This window comes from Grammomys surdaster, unplaced genomic scaffold (assembly GCF_004785775.1).
Source record: "Grammomys surdaster isolate TR1022 unplaced genomic scaffold, NIH_TR_1.0 270, whole genome shotgun sequence".
Taxonomy (NCBI): Eukaryota; Metazoa; Chordata; class Mammalia; order Rodentia; family Muridae; genus Grammomys; species Grammomys surdaster.
Genome location: NW_021604711.1, coordinates 12,599 through 20,133, shown reverse-complemented (window position 1 = coordinate 20,133; position 7,535 = coordinate 12,599). Strand labels below are relative to the sequence as shown.

Below are 7,535 nucleotides of genomic sequence, written 5' to 3'. Positions count from 1 at the left end.
TGGGATACACAGAGAAACCCTGTCTCAAAATACAAAACAAACAAGCAAACAAACAAAAAAACGTACTTTTAAAAAAGAAAATAGAAAGTGATTTATTTTGTCTTAAATTAGTTACGTGCATAGAGATCAAAGTAGAGTAGTACTCATGGGTGTTGTGTGAAGGCTGTGTGGGGGCTGTGTGAGGGCTGTGTGGGGGCTGTGTGGGGTCTGTGTGAGGGTTGTGAGGGTTGTGTGAGGGCTGTGTGGGGGCTGTGTGAGGGCTGTGTGTGTAGGGGTTATGTGAGGGCTGTGTGGGAGTTATCTGAGGGCTGTGTGGGGGCTGTGTGGGAGTTATCTGAGGGCTGTGTGGGGGCTGTGTGGGGATTATGTGAAGGCTGTGTGGGTGTTGTGTGAGGGTTGTGTGGGGGCTGTGTGGGGGTTGTGTAAGAGTTGTCTGTGGTTATGTGAGGGCTTTATGAGGGCTATGGGCATGGGAAGGAGCAGCTGGTGTTTCTGGAGACAGTTTCAGTGTTTAAGAAGAAAAGTTCAGAAACCAGATACTGGGGACAATTATACAATGATACGAACATATTTAATAAACATATTTAATAAAAAGATTTACATCTCAAATGTCTAAAACAAAAAAATTTAGCCAGCCAGATGGCTCCATGGGTAAAGGTGCTTGACACCAAGCTTGATGATCTGAGTTTGATTTCTGGAATCCACATAGTAGAAGGAAAGAACTGACCAACTCCCTCAAGCTGCCCCTGACCATCCATCGGGGCACATACATGTAACTTTAATTCTTTTAAAGCCTATTTTTAATAATGGTTCTTAAACATTTTAACCTCTCTTATAGCCCACCACCCACCAGAAGTAGTGGAAAAGAAAGGATACAGGGGACATGGACCTGTTTAGAAAGCTTCTTTGGAGAACTCCTGTCTGTGTTGTCTAGAAATCTTCAGTTCAGTTCACAGGTCAGCAACAGCAGCTCAATCCACTCGCAAACACTTCACAGATACACCAGCAGTCCAGTTCACAAGAGTCAGGATAGTAAACATGAATCAGCAGGTGGCACTACCTAGCAGAGATAGTCAGGCCCCAGTGTCTGCTGGAGTCAGTAGGAGGAACCAGGGAGAAACCTCAGGAGAAGTTCTCAGCTGTGCCTCTCTCAGGGAAACAAAGATGAGCAGAAGACCCACAAGTGTTGCCCAGTTAGCTCTATAAGCAAGCCTAGCTCAGCCTCCGTCACTGTCTGCCCAGTCTTATTTATATCCTCCAAACATTACAGGTCCTCTGTAGGTCTCACCTCAGCATGTGTCTTGTCTTAGTATGTGTACCTGTCTCAGCTGACATCACTCTGCCAAACAGCCCAAGTCCAAGAAACTGCAGCACACCATCAGAAGGTTTTTTGGTGCATTTCTCTCTCTGGAGTCCTGATAAATGCAGCTCAACTACACAACGTAAAGCTAGGCTAATACATGGGTGTTGTTAGCAAAGAATCCTTCATCATGTGTCCTTTCACGTGTTTGCTTTAGCAAAACATCCTTTCACCTGTATCTGCTTCAGCTAACCACTCCTTCACGAGTCTGCCTTCGTCTTTCACCTGTGTCCACTTTACAAAAACACTCCTTTTATGTGTTTGTCCCAGCAAAACACCTTCCAACTGACTTTCCAAAGAACCCTTAAGTTTCCAATTCACATACACACAAATAAACATGATTTTTAAATTTTCCAAAAAATAAAAAGGAGGGAAAAAAGGAGGTATGAAGTTGAATTCCTATAATCCCAGTAAGGGGGGGCTGAGGGGCAGGACTGTTAGTTCAGGAGTATGTGCTTGCCTGGACAACATAGTGAAACTACTTGGTGAAAACAATATGCTTAAAATGGCAATTTTTATGTATACTGTATCTTTTTTTTTTTTTTTTTTTGGTTTTTCGATTTGTTTTTTTGGTTTTCTGTAGACCAGGCTAGCCTCAAACTCAGAAATCCACCTGCCTCTGCCTCCCAAGTGCTGGGATTAAAAGTGTGCGCCACCACTGCCCGGCCCAGCATGTATTCTGTATCTTACCACAACTAAAAGAAAGTGTTTATCTTAAAATGTTATATGTTTGTCTATAAGCATACGTGTGGCTTGCAGAACCTAGAAGAGGGTGACAGATTCTCCAGAGCTGGAGTTACTGGCAGGTATAAGCCACCCCATGTAAGTATTAGGAATTGAATTCTAGTTCTCTGTGAGAGAAGCAAGAGCTCCTAACATTCTTGGGCCGTGGTGGTGCACAGCTTTAATCTTAGGACATGGGAAGTAGAGGAAGGTGGATCTCTATGGGTTCGAGGCCAGGCTGGTCTACATATTGAGTTCCATGCTAGCCAAGGCTATATACAGTGAGACCTCAAAAACAAAAACAGACAAACCAAAAAAAAAAAAAAAGCCCCAATGGTATAGAATTTTGTTCTATGTTCATTTGGGTACTCAATATAAAAATTTCTACCTTTTAAAATTTTTGAGGGCTGGAGAGATGGCTCAGTGGTTAAGAGCACCGACTGCTCTTCCAGAGGTCCTGAGTTCAATTCCCAGCAACCACATGGTGGCTCACAACCATCTGTAATGAGATCTGATGCTCTCTTCTGGTGTGTCTGAAGACAGCTACAGTGTACTCACATACATAAAATAAATAAATCTTTTAAAAAAAATTTTTTTTGAGACAATCTAATGTATCCCAGACTTCCCTTAGACTCCCTAGGTAGCCAGAATGACCTTCAATTTCTGGTCCTCTGTCCTATGTAGCTGAGGATGACACAGTTTATATGTTGAGGATTCTTTTGGGCCTACTAGGCAAGCATTGTACCAACTGAGTTACTTCTTCAGACCTTCTTATTGTTTTATTTTTTGAGACAGGGCCATGCTTTGTAGTTTAGGGTAGCTGAGAATTTACTATGTCGTCTAAGCCTCAAACTCTTAACAATCCTTCTGCCCCAGCTCTGCCAAGTGCTGGGATTCACAGACATGAGTGACTGACTAGACCTACTTTTAAAATTTCTGACTTATAATAAATTCTGTCTAACTATGTTAAACAAATAGCTACATAGACCAGTGCACACAGGTGACCACAGAGAGAGAGAGCGCACCACCTGATGTGGGTGCTGGGAACCAAACTGAAGTCCTCTGCAAGAGTAGTAAGGGCTCAACTCCTGAGCCATACGTATCTCCTGCCCTTTAATACTGTATTTTAAATATCACCACAGATCTGAAAAGTTACAGTCAAAGCCTGGGCCCTGGCAGCCCTAATATTTTAGGCTTGGCCACCTGTCTTCAACAGGCCAATCAGACAAGTAATAATGAAAAACAGAAAAGGGAGATTTACCCAATGTGGTGCCACTGAAAAGAGGAACAAATGAAGACATATAGTGCCTTCCCCTCAAGTCTATCTTCAAAGAGCCAACATGAGGTTTAGATTTAAACAAAGGGGCTGAAGAGATGGCTCAGCAGTTAAGAGCACTTGACGCTCTTGAGTGAACCTGAATTTGGTTCCCAGCACCCACATCAGGCAGCTCAAAACCACTTGTAACTACAGGTTTAGGGGTAACTACAGCTTCGGGAGTAACTATAGCTTTGGGGGTAACTACAGTTCCAGGGGTAACTATAGCTTCGGGGGTAACTACAGCTTGGGAGTAATTACAGCTTTGGGGGTAACTACAGTTCCAGGGGTAACTACAGCTTCAGGGGTATCCAACACCCTCTTCTGGCCTCTGCAGACACCTGTACTCACAGGCATGTACCCACACATATACACATAATTAAAAATGAGAACATATTTTAGGTATAAGGCGGTTCTATACATAACTAAGCAGTTGTGATAGAAGTGTGGTCTCCACAGTCATCACTGTCTGGACTCCAGTTTCTCCTTCAAGGTAGTCTGAGATGTTGTCAGACCTGGGTAAAATCTCTTCCTAAGATAGAAACTCCTATAAGGCAAGGGCCAGGCTATTGAGCCTTTTCCTTCTCTTAGCATGGAATTCCTTCCTCAGTAAATTCCAACTTCTTGGGGTCTCCTGTGTGAAAGGTCCGATGGCCCCAATGGGAGGACACAAGGCATGTCAGAATACCTTCTTTCCTGCTAGTACAGTTATGGTGGTACACGGCTGGAATCCCAGCACTTAGGAGGTAGAGGCAGGAGGCTCATGAGTGTGAGGGCAGCCTGAACTACAGGAGACCCTATTTCAATAAATAAGTCTTTTCCTTATCCTTCCTTTCTTTCTTATTTTTGTTTTTGAGACAGGATGTATTCCTGGCTATCCTGGAGCTCCTAGACCTGAACTCAGAGATCCACCTGCCTCTGCTTCCCCAGTTCTGGATTAAAGGCATGTGTCACTTACTACTGCCCAGCCAATAAATATTTCTTACCTGTATTTAGTTTCAGCACTCTGGAGGCAGAGACAGGGGGATTTCAGAGATGGGAGCCAGCCTAGTCTACAAAGTGATACACACACACACACACACACACACACACACACACACTGGTCTTTTCATGATTTTTAGGTCCTAAAGATGACACAATCTTTTTTTTTTTTTTTTTTTTTAAAAAAAAAATAAAGCAAGGGAGATGAGGAGAGAGGAAGCAACATGGAGGAAGAACCATGGATCTCTAGCAGTCCCGGGTAGCAATTTCTATCAAAAGGTTCGATATTGGGTAACAATTCTAATTGGTTGGGCATCTTGTGTATTGAGCATTTCCAAATGTATAAATCCATTGAATAGTCTTTTTTAAAAAAATAGAAAACAGTTTCTTTTTCACTGGAGAAACATTGTTGAGCACAGTGCTAACTAAATTTCTCATCTCAAAATTTACACTGTCCTGTTTTTGTTTTTAAATCTGTTTATAGAGGGCTGGAGCAGTTAAGAGCACTAGCTGCTCAATCCCAAGCACCCACATGAGAACTCACAACAGTCTGTCTAGTTCTGGGGCATCAGATATCCTTCTCTGAGCTCCTCAGGGATCAGGTACACAGGTAGTATACAGACATACATACAAGGAGAAATCTCATAAAGTACTTGAAGAAATTCTGTTTACATCATGCTGGGCATGATGGCCCATGCCTTTAATTCCAGCACTCAGAAGACAGAGCCAAGAGGATCTCTGTGAGTTCTTGGTTTACAAAGTAGTTCCAGGCCAACCAGGGCTACATAGTGATGTCCAGTCTTGATGGGGTGGGGCTGAGGGACAACACAGCACAAACAACAGAAACTATGCTATGGGGGGAAAAATCTACTTTGTCCACTGCAGGAGTCCAGATGCCATTCTTTTGAAATATTATTTCTGGGTTGAAGTCACCAAATGATCTACTTTGAAAACAAAACAATAAACTAGGAAGCAATAACCAGTTCTGGCAATTGCTGGAACTTACCTCAGTGAAGTCATCACATCAGTCATAATCAGCTCTGCATTCTAGTTCAATCTGTGCCTCAAAATGTCTGACTCAGAGACACACACTGCTTGTTCAAACAAGGTCCAACTCATACAGCCTAATAAAAATAAAATACTACGCAAAGTAGACATTTTCTAAATGTCAATTCACTTCAAATAAAATTCTACCTGCTCTTTATTCTGGAAAGCAGCAGACTTTGGGCTGGGGAATCAAACGGAGGCTTTTAGTTCATGCTAGGCAAACCAGATACGTTCCTAACGTCTCCTTCAGTTATATGATAACTCATAAACCTTTACAGAGTGAAGTTTATTTAACATTTCTAGACTTCTTACTGTACGGAAGTCGGTAGCCCGTGCAAACAAAGCTGTTTTCAAGGTTATTTACATGGCCATCCTCGTGACTCCGCATGACAACGCAATCAGAGCAGCACTCCTCCTTCCTTGTTTATCTCGATGAGGGAAAAGCAACCACACCCAAGGCCTCTGAACCTAGACCTGAGGTTCTAGGATTAACTGGCCCCTTCCCTTCCACAGTAGGCACCCCAAATTGGAGAGGTGGGTGAACCCCGGGTACTGAGTCTAATGGGCATTTCTCCTCTTTCTTTCCTTTTGTTTGTAGATTGCTGAGAAGGGAGAGAATCTGCAGGGACGGCGGTGCTCTGGGCTGGGTCTCTACCTAAGTCCTCAGCTTCCAGCCCCACAGCCACCCCACTCCCACCCACATCTGGGCCTGTGGGCGGCTAGCAACAAGACAAAGCAACTAAAAACACGGGTAGCAGAAGCATCAATGTCCACACTGGAGGGACCAGGGCGAAGCTAGCGACCAGCCAGTGCGAGCAGCGTGGGGTCACAATTCACTCTGCGGCATAAACCCGCCGAGCGAGAGGTACGAGAGGAGGACCACGGGAACTCGGGATGCGGGGTTCGGGACGCGGGAAAAGGAGACGCCCCTCCCCCACCTCAAGCAGGAAACAGCAGTATTTGGCCCAGACGAGTGGCGGCACATGCGCACTCGGTTACTTAGCAACGTCGACGTTAAACTGCCCGAGAACCCAGCCCAGCAACAATCGAGCGTCCCGCGACCTCCACCAATCAGCGCCTGCCTCATCTTTGTCTCCTCACCAATCAGCGCTGGCGCCGCAAGGAAGTTTCCAGAGCTTTCGAGGGCGGGCCCTTTAACTTGGATTCATCCGCTTGATGATTTTTTCATTTTTTTGTACAAGAGGAGACGGGTCGCCGGGAATACAGGGGCGCTCGTTTGGTAGGGTTCTTTCCTTCGGTTCTGAGGAATCGGGAGCTCTGCTGAAACGCCTAATTAGTCTGCGGGAGGTGGGGCCCGCGGAACTACTTTCGGTGGCGCAGGAAGACGACAGCTACGTAGGAGTGAGTAGTCACGCAACAGACGCTGCATAAATAGCGGCTCGCGCGGCTGCGCTGCTCAGTGACGAGAGGCTTTGTCCGGTTCTACGGTCTTTCCGTGAGGGTGTTTCGACGCGCTGGGCGGTTTGTGCTTTCATTGCATTCATTAACAGGTATTTGTCTGCGGCGTTTGAATCGTGGAAGGATTAATTAGACAGGGGGCTTACGTGAGGCTAAGCGGGCGTTTTTTTCTTGAGGTGGGGGAGGGGAGACCGAGGTGACGTGACGAGGCAACGGGCCTTCCGGAAAGAGTGGGCCTTTGGTCGCGTGCGCGGAGCGGGGGCGGCCCTGGCGCGCGCGCCAGGGAGCTTAACGGACGCTTAACCGATGGAGAGTCCATCGTGGTTATTTCAGTGGGGGAAGGCAGAAAAGAGGTATTTATGACTTTGGCATGGTTTATTACGCCAATTTTTATTAAAGGTTTCTGGTTTGAATGTTTTTTATTTTCAATGTATCATGTCTATTGTTCGCAAACTTGGATGTCTCGCAGTTGATACGTGTTCCTGATGCCAGTTTCGTGTTTTGAAATGCTTTAACAGTTGGAAAACGTGACAGAACAGATTTTGTGTTGTGACAAAAACAAGAGTTTTCAGTAGGGGTATTCCGTAGGGAATCGGAGATTTGGTAGGCTTTTAAAATTTTACCTTTTAAATTAAAGGTCAAAATGCAGATCTTCGTGAAGACCCTGACCGGCAAGACCATCACCCTGGA

The 7,535-nt window shown here is 45.1% G+C and overlaps 1 long non-coding RNA gene across 2 annotated transcripts; it reads left to right on the top strand.

Moving 5' to 3' along the window:
• Positions 1-5,844: 5,844 nt before the first annotated feature.
• On the top strand, positions 5,845-7,535 carry LOC114628615. 2 transcript variants are annotated; one of them, XR_003712499.1, is made up of 3 exons: positions 5,845-5,938; positions 6,025-6,937; positions 7,483-7,535. It is a non-coding gene; the product is annotated as an uncharacterized LOC114628615 (long non-coding RNA). The 2 variants fall into 2 exon arrangements; XR_003712500.1 differs by having other exon boundaries at positions 5,859-5,905.